At 40.2% G+C, this 27,980-nt stretch overlaps 1 long non-coding RNA gene across 3 annotated transcripts; it reads left to right on the top strand.

The window, feature by feature from the left end:
- The first annotated feature begins 96 nt into the window (after positions 1 to 96).
- LOC123616984 (uncharacterized) lies at positions 97 to 19,179 on the top strand. 3 transcript variants are annotated; one of them, XR_006725078.2, is made up of 4 exons: positions 97 to 352; positions 12,179 to 12,318; positions 15,804 to 15,871; positions 16,734 to 19,179. It is a non-coding gene; the product is annotated as an uncharacterized LOC123616984 (long non-coding RNA). The 3 variants fall into 3 exon arrangements; XR_012511324.1 differs by having other exon boundaries at positions 16,536 to 19,179; XR_012511322.1 differs by having other exon boundaries at positions 15,804 to 19,179.
- The last annotated feature ends 8,801 nt before the right edge of the window (positions 19,180 to 27,980 follow it).

The following is a 27,980-nucleotide window of genomic DNA, read 5'->3' as shown; positions in this document are numbered from 1 at the left end:
GTAGCTGGGAGACTCAGTGATGCACATGTGACCTCACTGGGCAAAGCCCAGCCTCTCAAGTCAGCTGTTTGCTGTCACAATCGATTGGATCAGAACTGAACCCTTGACCTCACTGGGTCACTCAGAAAGCTCACCTCAGAATTCTAGAGCTGAAAAGGAGGAAAACCAGGACTGTAGTGATAAAGGGCGATGTTCTGGAGATCTCAGTCAGGTTTCCTCTGGTGAGATGGACTAAGCTGATGCAGAGGAAGCGAGGAGAGATGGAAGGAGACCCCAGAAGTGCTGACGGGAGAAGGGGCGGCTGGTGCCTGGGGGTCGGTCCCCTGCTCCTGTCACATTAGCTGCCCTGGAGGTGAGTTCCATGTCTTGGTCTCTTGCAGTGGCTCGGTGCCCTTTGTTAATTCACCTTTTTGCTTCAACTTAATCTTGGCTGATTTTTTCTGATACTTGCAATAAACAGAAAATTGGTTGGCATCTAAGGCACGGAGGTCTTTTTCCAATGCCAAGCTCAGAAAACACACCTCGATTTCTTCCTGTGACCGGTGAAGATGTTCACGTCTCACCTGTTCCCCCCCAGCTTCTTTCCTTCACAAACCGACTTTTAAAACACCGATCATCGTGCTCCCGTGGGTAACCTTCTCACGCCTCACCAGCCGGCGTCCACCTGTGACAGGTGCCCGCCTGTGACAGGTGCCCCGCTGCTGTGTGTGAATGGCCTCCCTGCCCACCATCAGTTCCAGCGTCCTCATTCCTGAGGTCGTTGTGCTTCCTCGCTCATCTCTTTGCTGACTGGCTTCTGCATCACATGCTTTGTACCGACTTACTCAAGAGTCCCACATCCACTGAGACTTGCTCATGTGTGAGTAACGCTGTTTTGTTACTTCTATAAACAACAGGCTGGTGACATGAAGGTTGGATTTCATACTTTTTTTCTGGAAACAAAATGCCCTTGGAAGTCTGTAGACATTGCAAGCCTATCAGTTGGCATTGAACATTACAGATAAGACTTCAGAGGCCAGCCTGCACTTTTTTCTCCTTCTAACTTGTGGGTGATTTGTTTTTCCAGTTTTGGAACACACTGGATTCTTTTTTTATCTTTTAATTTTTAACACATTCTCGGGACATGTCTTAAAGTTGGTCATTCTACATCAAGTTTTCCCCAAACACAACAAAGAGTCAACATATTTACATTTTCCCTCATTTCAGGAATATTTTTACAATATATATTTGAATTTTTTTTAGTTCTATTTGTTCTGTTTTCAGGTAAAGAGATATTTATTATGCATGTATGGAATTGGACTCTGAACAACTGTGTTTTCCTTATTTGCTCATTTTTCTATATTTTTTCTTCACCAAACGTACTGTTTTCGAAAGTGTTTTCTCTATATATCTGCCTTTATGTCCTCAGCATCTTTTCTACTTGCTGTTTCTGATTAGTCTTCATTCTGCTAGTACATTTATCTTCAAATTTCTTTTTAGAAAGTTCAGCTTTCACCTTTTGCTGCTTTATTAACACTTCATTTATTTTTAAAACCTGTTTTTTCAAAGGGTTTTAAAATTTTTCTTTGAGACTGTAGGAAATAGTTTCTGAAAGCCTTCAAATTAAATTCAAATCCAATAAAGGTAAAATTTTGTCTCCTCGGTCCCACACAAGCAGCGTTTCAGAAGCGGGGCAGCCGCAGGTGCTTAATGGAAAGTGTATTCTCATGTCAGCTCGCACAGATGGACGACGTTTCCATCACGTAGGAAGTCTGTCTGCTGGTGGTGCTGGAGGAAGACAGGCCGTCCTGTGTGTTTCTGGGGGTGGTCCTCAGAAGCACCTGCTGTTCCCTGACTTTCCCCTGTACCTTACCTGCCAGGCAACACATTGAGGTTAGCGTTTTGCTCTCTGTCTTTGACAGCTCGGGCTGCCATAACAAGACGCCATAGACTCAGTGGCTTTGACCACAGGAGTTTTCTTTTCACCATCTTGGAGCCTGGACATTCAAGACCCAGATGCCAGCATGGCCAGTGTCTGCAGCGGGCTCTCTTGTTGGTTACAGATGGCCACCTTCTTACTGTGTCATCACATGGCCTTCCCTGGGTGTGTGCAGGTGGAGAGAGGAAGCCAGCTCCTGGGTGTCTCTTCTTCCAAGGGCACTAATCCCACCGTGAGGGTGCCACCCTCATGACCTCATCTGAACCTCCCAAAGTCCCCATCTCCAAATGCCATCACAGTGGCATTGGGGCTTCAACACATGGCCTTTGGGTGACACAGTTGAGTCTACGGCACAGGCCCTTTGACACTCATGTCCTTGCACGCCAAATACACGAATTCCATGCAAACAGTGCCCCAAGTCTTAAATTGTTTCTGCATCAATTCTGAAGTCTAAAGTCCAAAACTCCATCTAAGTGTCATCTAAGTCACCTATGCAGGAGACAAGGTATGATTTGTCCTGAAGCAAAATTCCTCTCCAGCTGTGAACCTGGGAAACCAGACTGGTTATATGCGTCCAGAATACAGCAATGGGACAGGAACAGGGTGAACATTTCCATTCAAACGTTCAGAAGGATTGAGGGACATACACACATAGAACAATAGATCCAGGTAAAGAGATAAACTGTCTTCTTCCTTCATTTTTTAAATTAAAAAACTTTTATTGACGTATAGTTGATTTACAATGTTTCAGGTGTACATCAAAGTGATTCAGTTGTACATGTGTATATTCTTTTTCAGATTCTTTATCATTTAGGTCACTACGAAATATTGAATAGAGTTCCCTGTGCTGTACAGTAGGTCTTCGTTGTTTTTCTGCTTTAGATATAATAGTTTGTATCTGCTAATCCCAAACTGCTAATTTATCCTTCCCCCACCCTTTTCCCCTTTGGTAACCATGCTTGTTTTCTATGTCCATGAGTCTGTTTTTGTATTGTAAATAAATTCATTTGTGACACTTCTTAGATTCACTTACAAATAATATTGTATATTTGTCTTTCTCTGTCTGACTTACTTCACTTAGAATGATGATCTCTAGGTCCATCCATGTTGCTGCAAATGGCATTGTTTCATTCTTTTTTTATGGCTGAGTAGTATTCCATTGTGTGTGTGTGTGTGTGTGTGTGTGTGTGTATGTGTGTGTATATATATACACACACACACACACACACACTTTTTTATCCAATCATTTGTCAATAGACATTAGGTTGTTTTCATGTCTTGGCTATTGAAAATAGTGCTAGGGTGCATGTGTCCTTTTGAATTTTTTTCCTTAATGAACAGGCTGATTTCTTTTCACAGTTGCTTATAAACTGAGTGATTTAGTATTATCAGAATTGAAGCTTTGCACTCTGGTTGGGGTGCCCCAAACCATGAGATTAAAGCCATAACAGGTTTTTCTGGGCCAACTAGCTCTGAGCTGGTGGTGATGGTTACAGAATTTATTTGCTAATTTGATTTCTTTAAGGCTTTATTTACTCATTCATGTAACAAATATTTCTTGAGTGCCAGGTATGCGTGCGGCCCTGCCTTAGACCTCAGGGTCCAGCAGGAGAAAAGAAAGGAACACAGCCTCCTTCAGCAACCTCCCCTTTCAAATATTCACTCGTGAAACTGTGAAAGTTCTTATCTATCTACATGTGGTGTGACAGAGCTCAGGCACTGGCTAAATTTTTTTCATACATAAGAAAAACTGATTTTTATATAGTGTTCCCTTAGCCTTCCCTTTCTTTCCTTCAAATGTTCCTATTAAAAAGGGAAACATTGTTCTTCAGCTATATTTGTGAACAGAATCCAACTCTCTTGCATATCATCTCAAATATCCCTCACGATAGCTCCAGCCAATGCATTTTATTATCAGGAATTGAGTGTTTTGTGCACCTTACGTTCTGTTCTTCTTCGATCTTATCTTTGGTAGGAAAAAACTCCTCGTATAAATCATGACAAGGACTCCGGAAGGAAAGAGCTTGGATTTTTGCCCATCTGGGCAGTGTACTGGCAGATCAAGGAAATGTTCTAAAAGCAATATTTAAAGAGCATATTTGGCAAAATGTACTGCCCTGAAAGGAATGGATGACTTTTTTTTTTTTTTTTTTTTGAGAGAAAGAGTAAAGGGAACCATGCAGCTGAGTTCACAAAGCCAGACTCCCTACGCCCACCTCCTTCTGTTGCCGCACAATTCCCTTCCAGTGCCCTCAATGTCTCAGACCTCCGTCTCCATTATCAGCTGTCTTGTCTTTACATTTTGTTTTTAGTGCTTTGCAGAATTGCTACCTTCTATTTTATTTTCACAGCAATGCCGGACTCTTGGAATGCCCTTCTGCCACAGACAGCCATTTCATCCTTGTAAAACCTGCAGTGTTTCCTCCCCTTTCCCACGAGTGCTGCCTTATCCCCTCTTTCTCTGAGAAGCAGAGATGCAGCTTTGCTATTCTGTCCTGCCCTCCCCTCCTTCCCTAAGGCTTTCTCCTCCCTTCCCTCTGTTGTTGCTCTCCAGAAATTCACAGCTTTGCTTCACCGCCTGGGACGCTGACAACTCAGTCAGCCTTGCCTTACTGCACACTTCCACTAACCTCTTGCTTGTCTCATCTTTCAGCTCTTTAGAAGTTCCTTGCATAGGTATTGGGCACCATTTATATTGACCGAAGGACCACGAGGTAAAAGAAGAGGCAAGTAACGGGTTGAATGACACCCTTGGAGATCTGGTCATTACTGAAGCTCCTCTGGTACAGATTTTTCATTTATATTTTGAAAATGATGGCACGTGCATTCTAGAGAGTTGCGACACGAAGCAATATGGTAGACCTCCCAAGTTAATAGCGACAGTTGCCCATATCAGGCTCACACGCTGGGGCTGGCACGATGCCATATGCTCCAAAGATATGATCCACCTTAGTTCTCTGGACTCCCTCTGACAAACGAGAAAACCAAAGGATGGAGGAGTGAATACTTCATCTAAGAACAAACAGCCAGGAAGTGACACCCCGAGACTCATCTCCAAATCTGCTTGACTTCACGACTTATGCTCATGGCAAGGAGCCCACACAGCCTTCCCACCCTCTTCCAGAGACTTCTCCACTCCATCACTGTGACTCACTTCCCGGAGGGGATTTGTATCTCTGCACACACCGAGATAAATTGCAGAAACCACGGCCAGGTGTTTAGCGGAAAAACTGACTAATAGACATCTAACTGAGAAAAAGCCAAGCCACTCAAGTTTGAAATATCCCTCGCATGTCTGGTTCTGCTCCGACGTGGGAAATGGTAATGGCCAGTGCTCCCCATGTCGACTGAAATAAAACGCACCACCGAAAAGCTAAGAGTTATGTTTTATTCGGCGTATTTTCTGAGGACTGGAGTCTGGGACACAGCATCCAGGTCTCTCTGAAGGACTACTCCAGAGTGACAAGGAAGGGTCCAGGATACACAGGAGTTTTTGCAACAAAGACCAGATAGTCAGAGCATTAACAGATTACTGTTAATTAAAGAAAACCAGATATTTCAAGTTAAGGAATTTAGCGCTTTTCCACATGTGGGAAGATGCAAGAGTCTGGCCTCACTGAAATCATTCCTTTGATGTGCACCATAGCTGTCTAGGGCCAGTGTCCTGTGCTTTCCCATCCTGAGTCCCCTCAGGGGCCACCGTTGGGGGTGGCTGCTGAGGCCGGGCTGCCTGCTTGTCTCCATCCTGAGGTCCCTCCGCTCATATTGGTGGCTGATGACTTGATGGCTGCAGCATCCTTTGTTTACTGATATGTCTGCAATATTTTTCATTCACACCCAGTACCAGTGCTGACTATTTAAAAGCGTTATCATCTGGGGCCATGTGTTTGGGCTTTGTGATTCATCCGAGACAAAGAGAATCTCAACCCAGAACTGTAATCTCCATCCATTGGTCACGACGCTGAGGTACACAGAACTCGGGCTCATGTAAAATAAATACCTCTTTCTGTCCCAAGCCTCGCTGAGCATTTGTCTTGATGCATTTGGATTCCTCAGGGAAGAAAACCACAATGTAAAGCCGTTCTTTACATTCGATGTTGTGAGTTTGAACAAAGGGCTCTGAGACGGCTCTGGTGTGAAAGCTGGTCAAGTTCCCAGAACAAAAGAGGGCAAAGCCCCCTTAAAATCACAGCATTCCACTTCGTTTTCCTTTGTGTTGTTATGTCGAAAATTGAATCTGCTAGTTTGCAAGTAGATAGAATAGCCAGTGGAGCTTTGTTCAACTGATTAGTTAGTGTGTTTTAAAGCAAGAGATTGAAAAAACAATGAACAGATTTAAACTCATATGAAATCACCTCTGTGCTGGGAAAGAATTTTTTTACTTTCACTTAGAGTCATATAAAAAAGTTTCAGTTCGTGATCAAAAAGCGATACTTTATAATTTTTTTTTTTTTTTACCTTTCTTGGATTGAAATTTTTTTTTTTTTTTGCATTCCTGTTGTCCGTTGGATGAGTGACAGCACTCTTCAAAATGGGATTAAGTGCCCAGTATATTCTCAACAATCCAATAACTGTCTGGTCAGTGTGTATGAAGGTTTGGATCTTTCATATTGAAGACTGTGGAAGATTGAGAGGCAAAAATGTGTAGCTTTCCCTCTACAGTCATGAACAGTTTCCTGAGAACACTGTGCTCTCCGTGCAGACATCTGTCTCACTGCGAACATGGAGCGGCATCCGAGCTTCCAGCCAGCGGGGTATCTGAGAGTGCAGTGCGCAAAGTAAAATGAAATTCATGGCCTCAGCCCTGTGTTTTGGAGGGAGATGAGGTGCTCTTTAAGAACACCATGTTCTTTCTTATGAAGCTGACAGACTAGCAAATCCGTTCCACTGCCGTATGTGGAAATGGGAACTCATCCCCAAAGAACTGGTTAGTACAAGACACGTTTTACAAGAGTCTATTGTTGGGAAACAAAACTCCATAAATTCCATTTATCATGCATTTGTACGGCGTGGATTTATTTTTACTGATGTATTTCCCTATGTCATTCCGAAAAGGACTTGAAACACCTAGCTTCACCTACTCCTAGTGGAAGCTAAGAATAGCAAAATACATAAGCTGTGCAAATACAAGGGATGAAGACGTAGAAGCTGAATTTTGGTCCCTAGAACACAAAGAGACTAAGACATAGGGGGGTTCTTCTGAAAGTTTGGTATTGGATATAGGAGTTCATGGAACAGAAAAAAAAATCAGTGAGTTACTCAGGATCAGGACAATCAAAGTGTGAGGGATGGACGAACATGTGAGAGAGATGGCTTCGGTGCCATCACTGCATGAAAATTTCACCAATGTTAGTATCAGTTTTGCAGATTAAAACCAAATTATAACATATAAGGAATACTATTCAGTCATAAAAAGAAGTCAATAATGCCATTTGCTGCAATATGGATGGATCTAGAGATGATCATATTAAGTGAAGTAAGTCAGACAGAGAAAGACAAATGTCATATGATGTCACTAATGTGTGGAATTTAAAAAACTTTAAAAAGATACAAATTTTATTTACAAACCAGAAGTAGACTCACAGACATAGAACAAACTGTGGTTACTGAGAGGAAGTGGGGAGGGATAGATGAGGACTTTGGGATTAACAGAGACACACTACTGTATATAAAAGAGATAAACAATAAGGACCTATAGGACCTATTGTGTAGCACAGGGAACTATATTCAATTTCTTGTAATGAGCCATAATGGAAAAGAAACTGAAAAAAAAGTATGTATATGTATCACTGCTGTATACTTGAAACTAAGATTGTAAGTCAACTACACTTCAATAAAAAATAAGAATTAAAACACCCCAAATTATAAGAAACATTTTCCTTATATAAATATGAATTTAATGCATTATATAAGGTAGACGGCTACACATACATATAATGTATATATTATGCATGTATATACTACTATGTACATATGTAGGCATATATTTAATACCTATGTGCATAAGATATATACATATTAAATACACATGCATAGATACTATATAAGGTATACATACATGCATTTATAATGTATATAGTATGCATTTATGTATTTATATTGCATAATGCATTAGGCATTTAATAACCGTGTATAACTTATTACATAGTATATGTCCAGTCACAGACACCTGAAAATTGAAGTCTTGTAAGTTTGGGATCCACGGAAGTCCTGCAGCCAGTGTTAGCCAGGTCATCACTCCTGATAAAATTTTAGCATGTATTAATGAAGTCCTTCAATAAATATTCCCTGAAGGCCTGCCACATCCCAGGACCAATTAGAAACTGTGAATTAAATAAACATGGTTCTTGGGATTTTTTGAAGCTTACATTTAGGGGAGAATATATACAATAATACTGAAAATTGCAGTGACAGTTGTGAGAGGTAATAGGGGAGCTGAGCTGTGTCTGAGGTCAGGCAGAAGTGGGGGCCTCTGGAGGAGGGGTGTTGAAGCTGAGATCTGAGGTCTGAAGATTGAGGAGCCATTACTCTGTGGATTAGAGGAAAGCACGTCTGGCAGAAGCAATGGCACGTGAAGGATCTTGGAAAAGGGTCAGCGTCTTCCAGAAAACGAGACCAAGTTGATTTTTCTAAAAGTCAGTGAAATGAGGGAGTGGCAGTGAAGGTGGGTAGTGCGGTCAGCAAGGCCCAGATCATGCACACCTGACCTGAAGGCCATGCTACCAGCAGTGCCGGGAGATCAGCCTGGTGGCCGTGTGGGAAACGAACAGGAGGAAGGGAGACAGGACAGAAGGCCCTCCAGTTGCTCTAGGGGGAGATGCTGGACCGTGACGCGGACAGTGGAGGTGGAAAATCTAGAGAATGAGGGGTGAAACCGACCAGATTGCCAATATAAAGTTTTCAAGAAAGAGCATGAGGTTCCTAATCTGAGCAGTCCGGTTCACGACAGTGCCCTTAACCGAAATGGGAACGACCAAGTGGGGAACAGTGCTGGTGAATACGAACCAAAAAGAATATCCTGTTTGACAGGAGTCAGTGTGCATGGGGGTGGAGGTTCGAACATCGGTGAGAGGCGCGGGCTGGGCAGGTCTCCCAGCACCGGTGCTGTGCGCGTCTTGGCAGAGATAATAACGTCCTGGGGTCTGTGGGATGTTCAGCGTCATCTCCGACCTCTGCCCACCAGATGCCAGTGGTTCTGCCTCTTGCTGTGACAGTCAGCACACCCCCAGAACTTGCCAAATGTCCTCGGGGGTAAAACCACCACCCGCTGAGAATGACTGGCTTAGAAACCTAACTTAGGGATTGCTGAAACATAGATGAAGTTTTTAAAATTCATGAAAGTAGAAGAAATCACCCAGAGACTTCCAGTTCCTGCAAAATAGTGCATCAAATAAATGCAGAAATTCTTCCACTGTGTTTGAAATGCTTGGTAAAACCTAACAATAACAAAATGGAAGAGCAAGAACATAAAAAAAAGGAACTACCCAGGCAATAGTATGATATGATAATACTATTCTAATATATCGTATTATTATAATATAATGTAATAATACTATTATATGATAGTAATAATAGTAAGGAATGGAACTTAAATCAGTAAACACGCAGCTGCTGTAGCCCTGACACTGGAGGTGGACAGAACAGAGCACAGGACTTGAATTTTAATACCTGTGCATGGCTGTATGAGGCAAGGATTAAGGACTCTTCGTGAAAACCGTTCTTTTGTAAAGTGTGGATGTAGAAACCCGAAAGCTTCAGTGAAAGGTGAACATTAAAAATATCTGCTTCTCACCCAGCGTTTGACACGGAAGCTCCTGTGTCTGGTGTCAGGAAAAAGGCTACCCTCAGCAATCAGAAGCCAAGCCCATGTCCCATTCTGCTTTGGAGTCTAATGTTGCAGGATCTGAGGAGACCAGAAGTGCCCAGCTGGGAAATTAATATACATGGTGGTTCTTGGGATGCCCTGGGGCTGTACAGAGGAATTAATATTAAAACTTCCTTGGAGGATCATTCTCAGAACCGGTCCACATGTGAGACCCCTGCCAAAAACAAGCCCCTCTCAAGGAAGTGCAAAACGTAAAACTAAAATATAAAGAACTCACGCACCATGAAGCAAAAGTTTACAGGAACCAGAAATAGGAGAACCATTGCTTTACTCACTTGAAACAATAAGTAAATTGAAGCTGACTATAAATTAGTAATGTGAAAAATGATTAAAAAATACATACATATATATATATATGTGTATATATATATAGAACAAGACACCAGGGAAAAAAGAGAACCAGATGGAATTCTTGACACAACAATTATAATAAATGATTGCAAACACAGTGGAAATCCAATAGGAGGCTCTTGCTTTACAGAAACTGAAGAAACTGGAAGCTAAAGTCGAGGAAATATCACAGATTAAGATAAATCAACAGTAATGATCAAAGAGAAGTCAAAGATGACTTCCTTATGGAAGGTAGCATGAAAATAACCCACACCTATTGGTGAGGAGTTCCGAAAGGACAGGACAGAGAGAAGAGAGAAGTGGTAATAATTGAAGGGAAAATGCTTACAAACTTCCAAAATCGATAAAAGACACAAATTCTCAAATTAAGGAAAAACAAAGCATAAATCTCAAGCGAGATCATTCACACATTCAGCATCGGCACAGAGTAGGGAAAGGGCAGAACACTGAAATGAAACGAAGTGTTTGAAGGAGAGAGATCATCTCATAAAGGGAATAGGGGCAGATGAGAAGAGGAGTAATACCCAGTCTGGGGGAACGTCCACAATGAGAGAAGCTGAGGCAAGGGTACCAGGACAACCGCTGTAGTCACACTACAATGAACAAGAATATGAAAAGGAATGTATGTGTGTACATGTATGACTGAGACACGATGCTGTGCACCAGAAACTGACATGACATTGTAAACTGACTGTACTTCAATTAAAAAAAAAAAAGATACTCACTGGAAAGGGAAAATGGAAACAAGAGACAGACTGAGGGAATGAGATAAGAAACAGAGACAGATCAGGGCCATGAGTGGGGCACTGTCTCAGCGTTTCACAAGAAAACTGTGTTATTTTTGCATACTAATCATTTAATTAAAAATATTGACTAAGGGCCTAATTTATAAATAACAGTTTACAAATCCCTACTTTCCTGGAGCTTACATTCCAGTGGGGGAAAGTGGATGATTTAAAAAAAAAAAAAAAAACCCAACAACAAATAATGACATAATATGTTGGAAGATTGTAAATGACCAGTGGGGAAGAGTTGGAGCAAGTAAGAAGAGAGGAGAGTGTCAGGGTTGCCAGTTTAAACGGAGTGATTTGGGAAGATCTCAGTGAGGAGGTGATCTTTAGGAAGTGCTTGGAAGCAGCGAGGGATGGAGTCACATCTTTTTGGGAAAAGAGCAGGCAAAGGCCCTGAGGCAATGGCTGCCTCCTGTGTTCTGGGATGACCAGAGCCAAGGGCACCACGGGGACAGCTGGAAGGAACAGTGGCAGAAAATGACAGGGTGCCCATTCCAAGGACTTTCACTTTTGCTCAGATTGAAGGATTTAAGGGGTGACGCCATCTTGCTTCCCTTTTAATGGTCTCGCCCTGGTTGGCGTGTGGAGAGCACATTTGAGAGGCAAAAGCAGGAGCAGGAAGGCCATCCAGGGGCCGTGGAGTGATCCAGCGAGCCATGATGATGTCTGGACACACCGTGGGGTAGAAGGAGGTGACTGGATGCCAGACACCTTTGAAGGTGGAGCTACTGGATTGCACGTGGGTGTGAGAGACGCCACGAATGATGACCAGGATGGTGGGGCCTGCAGGTGGATGGGCTTCAGGGTGGAGGGAGAGGCTTACTTTTGGGCATTTTAAATTTGAGCTGTCTTAGGCATGATGGCTCCTGAAAAAAGTAACAGCATAGCTAGAAAACAGAGCTATTTTAGTGCCTTGGAATCTAAGAACAAGAAAAAAACAAAAATGTGGCACAGAGGAGGGAATGAGCAACTGTGTCCGAGGACCGAGAACTGACCACTTGTTACTGATTCTGAAAATCAGTTTCATTGGAGGAGTGGGGATGAAAGTCCATTTGGAGTGGTTTAAAAAAAAAATGGGACGAGAAATTAGAGATGGTATGTATATGCTGAAACATGGTCTAAGATAATAAATTCATCTTGAAATTTATATTGCCTGGAAAATCTAATTTTCTTGTATTATTTTTATCTTTTTTAATATTCCACAACTTTTCCCCTCTATTTCTCCTATCTGAGCCCTGGGGTAAGACCTACATGACAAGGAAGAGTAAGGAACACACTGAAGACTCGTTTGCACAGCACACGACCAAGCCAACAGGAAAGCCAAGACTGCCTTGACTTCTCCTCCTTTCACACTTAAGGGGATGCCTCATTAGGTAAGTTAGACATTTTCGGCTATGATACCTGTCATCGTGGTACAGATTTTTAATGTTATGAAGTTCTATTTAACAACTCGCATGTAAACAGTACCGACGTGTGGTTTCCCTAATGACCCTTCCTGGCTGGCATTTGATTTCAAAGCTTTCCTGACTCTCACGAAGCCTAAGATGCCCTTCTCCTCGTGCATTCCAGGAATGAACATCCTTAATCGGCAATGAGTCCAATCGGTGGGGCTGTCTTAGGGAAGATCTCTGCAGAAAGCCGCCAGCAGGGCTGTGCTCTGCTCGCAACTGTGCTCTCTGCAAACATCACACGTGAAGAGTAACACCAAACAGTGCCGCAAGCTTTAGATGACTGCGCTTCATATCAGGAGTTCTTGTTCTATGTTTAGTGACGATCAGACATCCCTGTGGCACCATTTCGGTTTCCGTTCCACACGCCTTTCCTTCCCGCCATACCTTCCTTGACTTTCCTTGCTCTGCCTCCTCTGAGGACTTTCAGTCAATCAAATGGCCTGTGTTAACTGCTGTCTTTCATGCCTGCCTCTTCTCTGCTACCTGCCTAATCACTAAATGGCAGTAGGATGGATTAAAACACACACACACACACACAAAACATAAGCGAAAAAGAATTGGGCTGGAGAATATGGATGGAAGCGAGGGTTAAAAAAAAAAAGTCAATCCCAGGCGTTGAAGCTTGGAAGAGACTATGTACAGTGGATGAATGCAGGAGCTGCTTTCAGATGACAAGAGGCGAGGACAAGAGGAGACCAGAGGAGAGAGGCAGCGAGGTGCTGCAGAGAGCTGAGAACAGACATGAGCCTTGCTTGTGTCCCTGTGCTGGACCAAGGATGCTGAGATGACAGCAACGGGGAAAGTTACAGCTATGAAGTCCAGGCTCTGGGACAAGGTGGTATCTCTGAAAACTAGGAATGAACTACCGAGGACCCCCTAATCAATAATTAGGGGCTAGATACTGCAGGAGCTAAATTATCCACACACGCCAAAATTAGTGATATCGGGGTCAAAATTTTACTTGTTAAAGAGTCAGTGTAATCCAGCAACAGAATCACTGCTTCCTGCATCCTTGGGCATCTCTCACTTTCTGTAATTTTCTTCGTCTGTCATTTACTGGATTTTTTCAGAAAGCTCTGACCTTGGCGTCTTTTTTTTTTTTTTTTAATTTTTTTGGATAACAGTATGCATAAGCATCTGCTTCTGTGGCTGCAAATGCCAAAGTTCGTGGCCAAGAACCGAAGACAGGTTTCTCAACATTTTGCAAATAAATCCTTTGGAAAACAAGGGATATCATGGGAATGAGACTACTTTGCAGTTAAAAAAATAGTGGAAAACTTGCTTGCTCTTTTTGGTGATGAAAAATACTCATAAATTATACATTTGCTTCTTGGATGGGCGTAAAATCTGTGATGGTTTCACCTTCCGTCCTTAGAGGTATCCGCATTTGATCTTGTCAAAATTTCAGAAGGCTGGCCAGAACAGTAATATTTCAAGAACACCTTGTCACTTAGTTTGGTATCACAAATTCTCTGCAGGAAGTGACCGGCACCTCGTACTTCATTTTAGTGCATCTCTGGAGTCCAGGTGCCTTCCCGGTTACTCACATTTTGTACTGATGTAGTTCTACTGGGAGTTTCAGGGAGATGGATGAGGAGGTGGCCCCTGTCTGTAGGAGGGGAAAAAAGACATCGTGTGCAGCCAGTGCTTAAAACTCTGCCTGTCATTTTCAAGAAGTGTCCATGGCCACTCCTTTGCACAGATTGTGAAAGATTGAAGAGGCTTGGGGCAAAGTCCCCGCAGATTGTTCCATTTCTTTATGACTTACTTGTCACTTCGTGACACCTTGGATGCTCATTTTTACCTCGTTTCACCTCCAGAGAAGGTTGTCAGGGGACACACCGTGTGCTTGCCAGCATCTTTTCTGTTCACGCATCTCTAGAGAAGTTTGTGCAAATAATATGCGATATTTTATGCTCTTAAATTCCAGGGGAGCAAATAAATGACTTTCTTAGCATGCTACCAAGCCAAAAAAAAAAAAAAAAAAAAAAGGGGAAATTACCAGATTAAATTTCACTGGTCATGGCCAAAATCTCATCTTCTATAACTTTCTGAGGAAATTTCATGAACAGCCTCTTAGTTGTTTTTATGTATAACTTTTTTTCCCTTTTTAAAAAACTATTGTTTCAAAATTTATACAGGGTAAGAAATCAAATAGCTATCTCTGACATGATAATTACTTATGGCTTTGACATACTTTAAAAATGAGCTATTCATAAATCCACTGATGGTACATTATAAGTTGGCTGTCTAAATAAGGTTCTCTCATGTGGACATAGTTGTTGTACTAAATGTGCTTCTGTAAGCAGCCATGAATTATTTCTGAATGGCTTATTGTCAAGAAATAAACAAGCAGATTTTTCCCCCTTTCTCTCCACCTAAAATCATGTATTCTTTCAGTTAGACTTCAAAATATTGCATTTGAAATGAATAATCTTGAGGTTAAAAGGGAGCCCCAAATTAAATGAGTGTTTATTTTTCCCAATTCCTTAATGCCATATTCAATCAATAGCAGTTACTTTTAGTAAAATCACATTTGGACAGATAACGGCAAGGAAATATTTAATGTGAGTCCTGAATTTTGCTATGATAACATTGATGCATATCTTATACAAAAGAATCACTTTTTCTTGAGTTCTGCAGAACATGAGTTTTTTTTTTTTTACAGTGACATCTTTTATTTTTATTATTTGTTTTTATTGAAGTATAGTCAGTTTACAATGTTGTGTCAATTTCTGGTGTCCAGCATCATGTTTCAGTCAGACATATACATGAGTTTCTAAGTCTAGAGGTGTTTTAAAACAGAACTCTGAATGGTGAAGGGCTGGTTGAATCAGCGCCATGCTATGAGTTCTCTGCACGTGCCTTGTGGGGTGTAGACTCCTGTAAAGTCTTATCTTGGCATAAGAAGTGTGTGTGTTGAGTGGAGAGGGTGGGGAGGTTCTGAGTGGGGGTGGGGGAATGGGAATGGTAGAGAGGATTCTGATTTTACTAGAAACTGGAAGTTTCCATAGAAAAAATATTGAGAATAATTTAAAGTTTTCCGTTATAACATGTTTGCCCTAATGAATTTTGTAAAATCATATTGTTTTATTTTTTTAATTAAAAAAATTTTTGCTCAATTTTTTTTGGGGGGGAAGTAATTAGAGTTATCTATTTATTTATTTAATACTTTTGGTGGAGGTACTGGGGATTGGACCTGGGACCTCATGCATGCTAGGCATGCACTCTGCCACTGAGCTGTACACCCCCCCACAAATCATGTTGTTTTAAATATCATATAATTGCATTTAATTTTTTTGGAAATGGAAAAAGAAAACTAATCAGTCGTGGCTGCATTAGCTACTGTTCACATTTTCTTGCATTTTCTCCCATTATTTTTGATTTTCTATATTTTATGCTCCAAGTGCCTTATTTGATGTAGATTCTTCAAGCAAATAATGGTGGATTACCTAAGAAGCACCTACTCGAGCAGGTACTTGGCATGGTTTTTCCTGTTACATCTATATAGCATTCCTGGGAAGCAGGTAATATTTATCACTTCTGCTTTACAGATTTAAAAATTGAGGAAGACTTGTAAAGGTTCATTAATTTGCCCAAGGCCATGTGGCTAGTAAATTGCAATGTCTGGCCTTAAATCCAGGAAGCCTAACCTCAGAGTTCTTGATTTGAATGCCGTGCTGCTCTGTGTCTCTGCAAAGTTACTTCCAGGGGAATTTATGGAGATTGAAGATAAAATTATCTGGTTAGTGCCAGAAAAAAACTTTACTATATTTCTCTGTTAAAGATACCACTTATGGGCTCCAAGCTAATTTTGCGGATTCTTTACATTGTTCAGATTTATCAATTGAATTCTTCTTATCAAAATCATGGTTAACAATTTTTTAAGGAATATTCGGCTTAGTAGCTAAGTAGCTAAATGAATGGCTTTATCTTTAATTTTGACTGAATTTTCCTGCCTTTGTATAAGTTCTTAATCTTTCCCTCTTCTTTGACTGTGGTTACCTAACTTAATCAGAGAATAGATTTACTCGCTGCAAAGACTCCTGCTCATTTTGAAATACGTATTTCCTCTTTGGTTTTAAACAAGGGATTGAGGCAAAATTAATTGGGCCACCCTTTAAAATTTATTTCTGCAGGTATAAAGCCACGATAGTGCTTGATATTTCTGACTGTACAGAAAATGAAAATTGCAGAAAGGATGCGTGACTCGCAGGGTTGAAGGCGTAACTTACAAAAAATCAGTCTGAGTTTTTATTGCCCAGTTTCAAGGGCATAAATCCTTATTTGACTAAGAATGTGATTGTTCTTTGTGTAACTATCTCCGTTATATTCAGAACTAGACATTAGCAGCTGCCCGAGCAAGCCTTTGGTGCCCTTTTGAGCAAACTGAAATGCGCAGAACTCGGAGAGTTGGGTGAAGAAGGCTGACCTTGAGACGGTATGAGCAGTTACAGAGAACCTGAAACTTTGGCTTTTCCTACCAGCTTGTCTACTAGATTAAGAGTGATAGTAGCAAACATTTGTCATATTGGCATATTATAATGTACGTCTAGGTCCTCGAATGAACTGCAGAGGGGAGAATTCTCCTGGAGACAAAACTGGGAGTCCTCTCTTCCACATTGTCTGTAATCAGGGGTAGAGAGCCCTGGAGAATGAAAATCGGAGCAACCCTGCTGCATATGTATTCTCGTGAGTTACCTAGACATCATGCTGTCATAGGGAACTGAAAATAAGAATAGATTAAGTACAGTTGGTACCTGGGGATATCTGGTTCTGTCACTCACTAGAGAATTAGCTTAAGAAACAACTAACCTCCCTGGGTCTTAGTTTCCTCCTCTGAGCACAATGAAAAGATTGGATGGGTTGATCTCTTCTAATATCACATTTATTGCTGTTTCAGTAGCTTCCTAGTACTTAGCTGGTGCCCAGCACATAGGAAGCCATTACACAGCTTCTGAATAACTGACTGTTGAGTTAGATGTAGGGAAACCTGGGGGTGATCATGTAATTCAAGAAAAAACACAAGAAGCTTTACGTGATTGATGAATAATACATACACGGCATCGAGAAAGAAAGGATTATACATTTCATATTTTAATGGCCAGTGTTTAGACTGAATATTTTCCTTGATTTCTGTGAGGACTCTGATGCCTGAGATGATGGTCTTTAGAGTGAAACCAAATCACTGAATTCTGTAAAGTAGCCAAATAATCAGTCCTAAATGGACAGCCTTGATTCTTAGCATCTAAATTCTTCTACAAGGAGGGTAGTGTTGTGGGTTGAATTGTGTCTTCTTCGAAAAAGTTTGTTGAAATCCTAATCCACATTACCTGTGAATTGGATTCTACTTGGAAATAAAGTCTTTGTAGATTTAATCAAGTTAAAGTCAGGCCATTATGATTGACCTTAACCCAATGTGACTGGTGTCCTTACACGAAGAGGGACAACTGGGCACAGATGCCCACAGGTGGTGCAGATGGGCACAGGCAAGTGCTATGAGAGGGTGGAAGCAGAGACTGGAATGAAACCTCTACAAGCCAGGGAACACCGAGGACTGATGTGAATCACCAGAAGCTGGGAGAGAGGCAAGAAACAGACTCCCCCCACCAGAGCCTTCAGAAGGAGCCAACCCTGCTGACACCTTGATTTCAGACTAAAAGCTTCTGGAACTGGGAGGGACCACATTTCTGTTGTATTAATCTACTCAGTCTTTGTGATGCCCTAGGAAATGAACACAGTAAGAAACATCTCCCAAGCTATTCTGTCTTGGATGATGAGTTTAAAATAAGTCCAAGTAATAGAAGAGAGCTCGGGTGGCCACCTAACGCTTTCTTTCCTAATCAAGGAAATCCAAGTTCTGAGAAACCCAAGGATTGTGGCCTTGAGCTAAATATTCTCACTAGTCACCAGAAAAGGAGTCAGTTTTTTTCCCTCCTGTGTTTAGAAACTGTCCACAATCGCCCACAGTGTCAATGATGTATGAAATTTGCAACTCTCTGCTTTCCACTATTCTAGTGAAAACAATTTTAAAGTGTAACTATTTTAAGATTAAAAGATAAGCATCATGTCTGGTGTCCCAGATTCAGGGGTCTGTGTGTGTATCTATGAAGGCGAACAAGAGCAGATCTCAGTGAGCTATAGCGAGGATGCTCAGTGCGGCTGACTCGGTTTCCTAGCAACTACATGACACTATTTGTCTCTTGCATCAACTGAAGCGGCAGTTGTACCCTGTGCGCCCTGCCCCCTCTTCCACATTTACCTCCTCCCAGTGAAATCAGGGGAGCACCTTTGGGATATTGAATCTCTCTAGATTGCTTGATAGTTAAAGACATGAAAGGAAGAAGTATTAATTTATCAGGCAAGTGTTATATGCTTCAGCATTAGCTAATATTGTGCAGATGCTTCAAAGAAGTAAACAAAATATTAAGGTATGATCCGTGTCTCCCAGGAGCTTAAAATGAGGTGAAAATTGGGATCGAGAGTGTAGTAGACGCAGGAGTCAGATCGTCTTGGCCTTGATCTAACCTCCATGCAAACTGTTTCTGAAACATTGGGCAAATCACACACTCTCGGCTTCATTTCTTCATGCATCAAATTATAGTAGCTCCTGCATATGCCAGAGGAGTTATTTGTGTGAAATCGTGTGCTTAATCAATATTGTCTATTGGTATATTACTGATATTACTTGTGAAATTCCTTTGAGAAGCAATATTAACCAACATAAAAACAATTCTAGAGAAGACTTGAAAATAAACGCTATGAAGCATGATTGAACCTGGACATATGTAGAACTCATTGCATGTCTGATGTCACCATTTTAATCTTGGAAGGTTAAGGAAGAACCAGGGTTACGGGCCCATAAAGAAGGGCTTACCAATAGGCTGTGTAGACAAAGCAGTCTGTCCAGTTAATTTTTTTCATCAACTGGGTGGGAAAGGAAAAACTGGCAAATTTCTTTTCTTAAAATTTTGTGTTTGACTGAATGTTTTTAAAAGGGTTTCTGGGAACGTCCTTCTCGTTGGTTAAAAATGAATAGAATAGTTTTCTATGTCTATGAGTTTGTTTCTGTTTTGTAAAGAAGTTCATTTGTGTCATTTTTTAAGATTCCAGATATAAGTGATATCATATGGTATTTTTCTTTCTCTTTCTGGCTTATTATAAACTGACTATACTTCAATAAAAAAAAATGAATAGAATAGTAAAACTCAGGTCACCAGATCTTAGTTGTTAGGGGCAGAATAGTGACCCCCCTAAAGATATCTGTATCCTAATCCTTCAATCCTGTGACTGCTTCACATGACATGGTGACAGGGACTTTGCTGATGTGATTAAGCTGAGGATCTTGAGGTTGCTGAGAGCAGACTGGGTTATCCGGGTGGACACAGTCTAACCATGTGGGTCCTTAATGGCAGAGAACCTTGCCTGGCAGTGGCTGGAGGGAGACTCCAGGATAACGGTCTGATGGGGCAACGAGCAAGGAATCCGTGAGCTGAGGGATGTGGGTGGTCTTCAAAGGCTAGAAAAGCAAGGAAATGGACTTCCTGAGGCATCCAGAACGAGATGCAGCCCTGCTCACGTCTTGACCTCAGCTCCCTGAGACCTGGGTCAGACTTTTGACCTACAGAACATAAGTAATAAAGTGACATTGTCGTTAAGCCACTAAAGTTATCATTTGTAACAGCAGCAACAGGAGTCGAACCTATGAGCTCTTGTACCTTAATCCAAACAAGCTCAAGAGGAAATTTTCAGGATTTCCCTGCTCTCTTTTCCACAGTCTTTTGCTTTTTCCTTTCTTCCTTTAGTTGTTTTTTAAAGGCTGAAGGAGAGCTTCCTTTCCTGCACAAGATATAGTATCAGAGACTGAAAATACCCTCTCTGCTTGAGAAAATCAAAAAACCGAAACCAAAAACCAAACAGTATATAAAATCTTGTTTTCAAGACACTAGGGATCAGGCTCAAAGCATAATGATCTCCAAAGAGAAACAGAGAAAGTGAGTCCTGTCATTTCCCCAGGTTACTGCCCCAGGTTACTGCACAGGGTGGGGGACCCAGCAGGCCTGTGGACCCCTGAGTTGAAGAGTTGGGTTTGAGGGTTGATCTGGGGAGACCAGGAGGCTAGAGTTCTCTGGACAGGGCCCTGGAGGAAGGAGAGTTGCAGAGTTAGCTCCCTGGAGATCCAAAGAGTAGATTTACCCTGAGGTATTCATCAGAGCACTGATCAGTGCCGGGGAAGAAAGAACTCCCCAAGGCCGAGGAAACAGCCAACCAAGAGGATTAGAGGGAACAGTGATTGGCACTCACACAGAGCTGGGACTGGTTCCCATTTCCAGTAGCAGACTGGAAAACTCGTAACTCAAGATAGATCCTGCCCCAGTACTAGGAAATTATTAGTCCGAGACTGAGCACCTCTCCAGATCTGCGTAAAAATCAGAAAGTCAAGATCAAAAAGCTTAAGTCATTTCCAAGCACTTAACTGAATCCTAGAATAAAGCACCAACAAGGCAGAATTCACCCTGTTTGCTATTAAAGTGACGCTTACGAGGCCCACAGAGAAGTAGGAAAACATAACGCATATGAAGAGGACGATCGGAAAATCAAAACTGACTTAGAACCGCCATAGATGTTAGAATTAGCTAAAAAAGAACGTTAAAATAGTTAGAACTATTTTTTATATATACAATGTGTTCAGTAGGAACAGAGAAAAAGGACCTACTTCAAAATTTTAGAGGCGAAAGTTACAATGTATGACAGAAAAATATATTGGCTGGAATTAACAATGGATTAGACATCACAGAAGAAAAAAAATAGTGAACTTAAAGCCATAGGAACAGAAACTGTGCAAAATGAGAAGTAGAAAAAAATGTAAAAGAACAGTCTCAGTGAGTTGTAGGAAAATTTCAGAAGTTTCATGTCCTTGTAATTCAAGTTCCGATGGAGAGAAATGTAGGGGCAGAAAAAACATGTGGAAAAGAATGGTCAAAATGTTTCCAAACTTGATGAAAACTTTAATCCCATAGATTGGGATCAGTACCTCAAAAGCACATAAGAATTTTAAATGTATATGCCCCTAGTGACAGAGCTTCAAAATACATGACACTAAACAGCTACAACTCCAAGGAGAAATAGAAATATCCTCAATGATAGTCAGAGATGTAATAATCCCTTCTCAGTGAATAACAGAACAAGCAGAGAGAGAATTAACAAGAACGCAGTAGACTTAACCACACTGTTAACCAACATGGTCTGTTTGACATTTATAGAATACTATACCCAGCAACAGAATAATATTTTTCAATTGCAATTTCAATTTCAATTTCAATATAATTTCAGTTTCAATACAATTTCAATTGAATTCAATTTCAATACTTTTTTTCAATTGCACGTGGAATACTTACCAAGATAAATAATATTCTCAGTCATAAAATAAGTCCCAAGGAAAATCTCAGTGAGTGATTTGTAAAAGTTAGCAAGCTGATTGCAATATTCATATAGAAATACAAAGGATTTAGAATGGCCAAAACTACTTTAGAAAAGAACAAATTTAAAGGACTGGTCCTAACTGGTTTCAGCCTTAATAAGGCTACAGCAGTCAAGTAGTGTGGTATTGCCATTCAGACAGACAAACAGATCAATTAAAAGAGTACAGGGTCCAGACGTAGATCCACATGTTTGAGGATAATGGATTTTTGACAAAGGTGGAAGAGTAATTCCATGGAAAAAGGATAGTCTTTTCAACAATTGATGCTGGAACAATTGAATGTCTATAAACAAAAACAAAAACAAAAAATAAAATCCTTTGATCCGCACTATATTTCACCATATACAAAATTAACTTCAAATGGACTATAGACCTAAATGTCAAATCTAAGATGATAATAATTCTGAATGTAAACATAAGGGAAAATCTTTGTGACTTGATATAGGCAAAACTATCTTAGATGTATTACCAAAAGCATAATCCACAAAGGAGTAAATTGACAAATTGGATTCATCAACATTTTAAAAAAATCTGCTCTTTTGGAGAGACTCTTAAGAGAATGAAGAAAATAAGCCATATAGTGGGAGAAAATTCAAGGACTCGTATCCAGAATATATAAAGAGTTCTCAAAACTCAAAAAGTAAAAAGCAAAAAACAAAAAACACAAATAAAACCAACCCACAAAAAATAGGCAAAAGATCTGAAGAATCACTTCACAAAAGGATATTTATGAATGGCAAATAAACACAGACAAAAAATGCCCACTCATTAATTAGCAGGCAAATGAAAATTCAAATCACAGTGGATCTCATTACAGACTGTGCAAAAATGATAAAAATTTATAAGACTGACCATACCGTATGTGATCAAGGATGTGGAGGAACCAGAAATGCAAAATGATGCAAGCACTTTAGAAAACAATTTGGTACTATCTTTAATAGTTACATGTATAAATGTCACGTGATCTATCCATTTATTCTGTTCCTAGTTAGAGAATTACCCAGAGACTTGTACACAAACGTTCATGCAGCCTGATTTGTAAAACCCGGGAACTGGAAACATTCCAAATGTGTACCACATGTGAATGCATATGCGAGCAGTGGTATATCTATACAATAGAACACACACACAAAAAAAGTGATGACCTATTCATACACGCATCCAAATGGATGATTTCAAAATAACTGTGCTGAGGGAAAGAAGCCAGGCAGAAAAGGAACACAAAATTGGTGATTTCATTATATATCATTCTAGATCTGCTTCTAGGACCATACTAATTTATAGTAATCTAATCTATGCTAATCTATAGTAACATGATGCAAATCAGTGTTTACCTGAACAGGGGAAGGGAGAAAGGTGGTGAGTTTGGGGTGGTGGATATCAATGTTATTTTGACTCTGGTGATGGCGTTACGTGTGTACACATGTTACTCAGTCTGGGTTATGAAGATTAAATGTATTTGTACCGGGAAAGTCCTAAAAAGTGTGTTAAAAAGTAAATGTTTGCAATTATTAAATATTAACATAGTATCTACATTAAACTATTTCCTATATTGGGAGTTTTGTCATTTTCAACTCAGTTTCTCACAATTACAACCTTTCTTCTCATCTTCTATGGTTTTGTTTTTCTTCTTCCTTTCATGAGTTTTGTTTTTGTTTTTGTTTTTTGGTTGTTGTTTTTAATTTCTCTTTTTACTTTTATTCTAAAAATGCAACCTTACTGCTTCTTTCGCTACCACTGGATTTCTTTGTCAGTGGAAACAATGAATAGTGTAACAGTCACTAATTAAAAAATCAATCCAATAAATATGTTTTGGAGGAAGAAGTTTGTGACAAAGCATGAAAAGAATGTGCCTGCTTTCAACAACCTCTGTAAAAACTGTTTTGTATGGTGGATCAGCTTTTATATTAAGAGATCCAACATTTCATATGCACAAAGTAATAGGATTGAAATTGTTGTTCTTTTAATTAATAAAATAATCAGGGAAAGAGAAAATCCTGATTCTATTTAGCACTATAGAGTAACAGAGAGGAAAAGGTAAGCTTTTTCATCGTTCTAGTCCCTGGGTTTTATTCACTCTGGAGTTAATGAAGGAAGCAGTGAAATAAACCGCCGGATCTACCTGCTCATAGACAATATTACTGTGGCCCCTATAAGGAAATATAACAAGCACCTCTGTCCTCAGTTTACTTAGAGCTATTAGAGGTGGGATGGGGAGTAAAGAGAATTGTGGTGTGTCAGCGCAAATAATCCATTCTTAAGTGTGTCTTTTCTTTCCGATATAGAAAGGGGATAGAGGTTAGAGAAATCCAAAGACGAAGCAAAATAATTGTTAGAATTCTCTCATACAGGAAGGGCTATGTGGTGGCGCAAAATAGCCCTGTGATTTTCTTCCCACTAAATGAAAGAGGAGGGAACTGCAGGGACAAGCAGTGATTATTCAATACAGGTTAAGAGACCTAGAATCAAAGAGCATCTCACCAGTGCCCTGTAAGAAGACCCTTATTCCTTGTGTGCATCGCCAATTGTGGAGATAAAAATGTCTTCCTATAAATTTAGTTCCATCAACTATTTTGTACAAAATGCATCCTGAATACATAAACACCATAGCAACAGCTTCTGTTGGTTTTTGTCAACCACAGTGAATCACACAAAATAGGGGATTGCTAGGAAAGAATCAACAATTTTATCAATACAGTCTACACCTTGAGAAAGATGGCCGTGTCGTTTTGTATAGCAGCTCATGAATGTTTCAGGATTGATGGTCTACTCTTTTGAGTATTGTGATTTCTTATTTCTTCATTGTTAATAAAATGATTTTTCTATAGAATTGCTCATGGATGTTATAACTTGAGCTACAACCATTATTCTGTGGGTTAAGAACCTATTGTTTCCATTTGGGGCTTTCTATGTCTCCATGGAAACTGTCCATGAGTTAGGTGTTTATGATTGATTTGTGGTCCTTGATGAAGCAAACTTTTGATGAAATAAATCCCTTCATGAGCCATTTTTTTTTTTGTCTGAAAATTTCAGGATTTTTTCCCCTAAGATTCAGTGCCCCATTTAGTTTCTTTGTTTTAGTTTTTGCAGTGTAGTTATCAGGGTGCTTCTAATTTTTATCTATTGTACTTGCTTTTTGTAAATTTCTCCACTTCCTCTTTCAAATGTTTCTGTGGTGGTGGTGAGAACTATCCTGGCCTGTCTCGGAAGTGACTGTTCTCCTTCCGATATTTTATTCAGTGCAGAGTTGCAAACAGAAAAACCTGCTTTCAGCATCACACCTGTCTGAGATGCTCCCCTATTTCTTGAATAATTTGGGGGATGGAATTAATTTTCCTTCCACTTTTTTTTCCTCTAGCAAACTTGTAATGAAGCTAAGCAGACAAACATTCTTATTTATGAGGCAAAGTCAAAGTATTTTTGACACAGGAAAGATGGGGCAGGAGTGGGTGGTCAGGTCCCAGGTGAGTCCCTGGGATGCACTTCATCAAGTAAGGATTTTCGGCTTCGCCCAGAAAAGGATTCAAGAATGAGCCATAGTGAAGTAAAAGCAGATTTATTCAGAAAGATGCCCACTGTGCAGACAGAAGGCGAGAGAGAGCAGCCAGAAGGTGCGGGGTTGTTCGTTTTTATGAAATTTCATATGCTAACAAGTTGGAAGATTATTCCAGCTGCTTTGGGGAAAGGGCTGGGATTCCCAGTCACTGGGCCACCACCCACATTTTTACCTTTAAGGCCAGCCTGCCACCTGTGGGAGGACCATTTAGCAGCTATTGTATTTCAATGAGTAGATATTGAAGCCCAAAGTTAACTGGGAGTTGAATCTTCCATCATCTTGGTGCTAATGACTGTTTCATTCTTTTAATGCTTGTGCCCGGTCCCCTTCCCTCCTGTCTCATTTCCATCAAGGATTTGCAAATATTAATTTCCCTAATTCACACTGTTCATTTTTATTAAAATATTTTTAACTTATATCATTATGAGTATATATATTTAGAATTTTATCCAGGAACATGAGCATATTCCAGTATTTTTGGTAACAGTATTCTAATTGCAATGCTTTAACACTAGTATTAGAGAATACTAGCCTTAATAACTTAGTATTTAAATAAAATAAAAAAATTGTATTTCCACAGAACTCCGGCAACAATATATGAAAATTTTCGTTGCCCTGGTGGGGGCGGGGGAGTGGCATCTCCTGGTTTTGATTTGTATTTCCCTGATGGCTGATGAGATGAACATCTTATCATGTGCTTATTAACTATTTGTATACCTTCTTTGGGGAAATGCCTATTTAGCTTCTATGCCTGGTTTAAATTGGATTGTCATTTTATGGTTGAAGTTTAGACTTTTTTTTTTTAATTAATGAAAGTGGTCCCCCCACCCCAAAGCTGTTTTTTAACTGGTGAGTTTTAACTGACTTAAAAAAAAATGGGGGTAGAGTATAGCTCAATTGGTAGACCACATGCTTGGCATATACATCCTGGGTTCAATTCCCAGTACCTCCTCTCAAAGTAAATAAGTAAACCTAATTACCTCCCACCCGCTGCCCCCCCCACAAAATACAGAAATTTAAAAAAAAAAAAGATTTCTACTCTTACTGTAGACTCTGGTCTCCTTAAATCTAATATATAACATTGATTTTATATAAAAGTGTCAATATAGTTTTGTATTTATTTAAGCATCAATCATAGCAAAATGATTTCATTAAGCAGCAGTTTTAAAATGATACTGTCTTTTTCCAAGATAACATTTTTGGAGAAGAAACACACAAAGCCTATCTAGTGAAGCAAAAACTGCTTATTGCTTAGCAACTAGTGGGACCTGATATCGCAAAACTTTCGCAGCTCCAAGAAGACCTGGCATTTAGACAATGACATTATTGTTTGAATAGAAGCCATTTATTAAACGATGCTAACTTTTTCCTATTCTGCCTTGATAATTTCCCCTGAATGTCTCTGTAGGATAATTGACAATGTTGTCAACACCAGCTACATGGCCAAACCTTAAAACCTTGAAGTTGGCTGGATGTTATAGCAGGGAATAAAAATATATTCTGAAAAAAATACATATTTCCTGCAAAACAGCAATATTCTAATATATTGATCTTGCAGAACCCTGGAAATACATGTTTGATTTTTAACATGGAAGCTCTTTGTAGAGTGGTAAATTACAATAGAAATATACATGTAATTTGCCAAGGTAAATTACAATATAAATGAAAACACTACAAAAATGGTTTTGAAAAAAAAAATTATTAATATATTTTCAAGACTATTCTCAAATTGTCTTTAAAAATAATACCACTTGCTATTTGTAAAAAAAAAATTTTTAATTATATTCTTGGAATTTTCCTCATTAGACATATAAATATATCTGTCTTTCACAATAAAAACCCATTAACACATTTTTCAACCACCGCAAATTAATGTCTTTTTATTTAAAAAAATTAATACTTAAGGGGTAAAATTTGTCTTAGTTTTTTTACCTGTAAGATTTCTGGGCACAAAGACTTGTTTGGTGGCCAGAGAACCCAGCATACACTAAGTACTTAATATATGTTTATTGAATGAGTGAATAAAAGCTATTTTCTAATTGATGAGTTTTAACTGACTTAAAAAATGATTTCCACCCTGTTCAAATTCATCCTAGTACATTACATTGATTTTATTTAAAAGTATCAATATAATTTCATACTTGATAAAATAAAGGCTGTCCCACACTGGGGTGCCTGGTAAAACTTGGTCTGCTTCACCACAAGAGGTCAACCACCAGAACCATCAGGGATGCAGGGAGAGGGAGGGGGTGGGGGAGGGGAGGAGAAGGAGAGGAGGGGTTGACAAAGGTGAAGGGCTTACCCTCCCCCTGATGGGGTCCTCCCAGTCCCTTTGGTCTGGCCTGGCAGGACATGGCAGGTCTGGGGCTGCCAGATGCTCTGGGCAGGGAAGGGGCTGGAGAGGGGCTCTCAGAGGCCTGCCCTCCAGAGCGATGAGCACGCAGCTCCCAGCCTGTCTGTCTGCAGGGCTCCTTGGTCCGGGACCTCCTCCTAGCAGTTTGCTTGTGCGCAGCCCTGATGTCCATCCTTGGGGCTGGCAGAGACCAG

This window comes from Camelus bactrianus, chromosome 2 (genome assembly GCF_048773025.1).
Source record: "Camelus bactrianus isolate YW-2024 breed Bactrian camel chromosome 2, ASM4877302v1, whole genome shotgun sequence".
NCBI classification, from domain to species: Eukaryota; Metazoa; Chordata; class Mammalia; order Artiodactyla; family Camelidae; genus Camelus; species Camelus bactrianus.
Note: the sequence above shows the minus strand (reverse complement) of the source record. Positions and strands in the feature narration are given on the sequence as shown.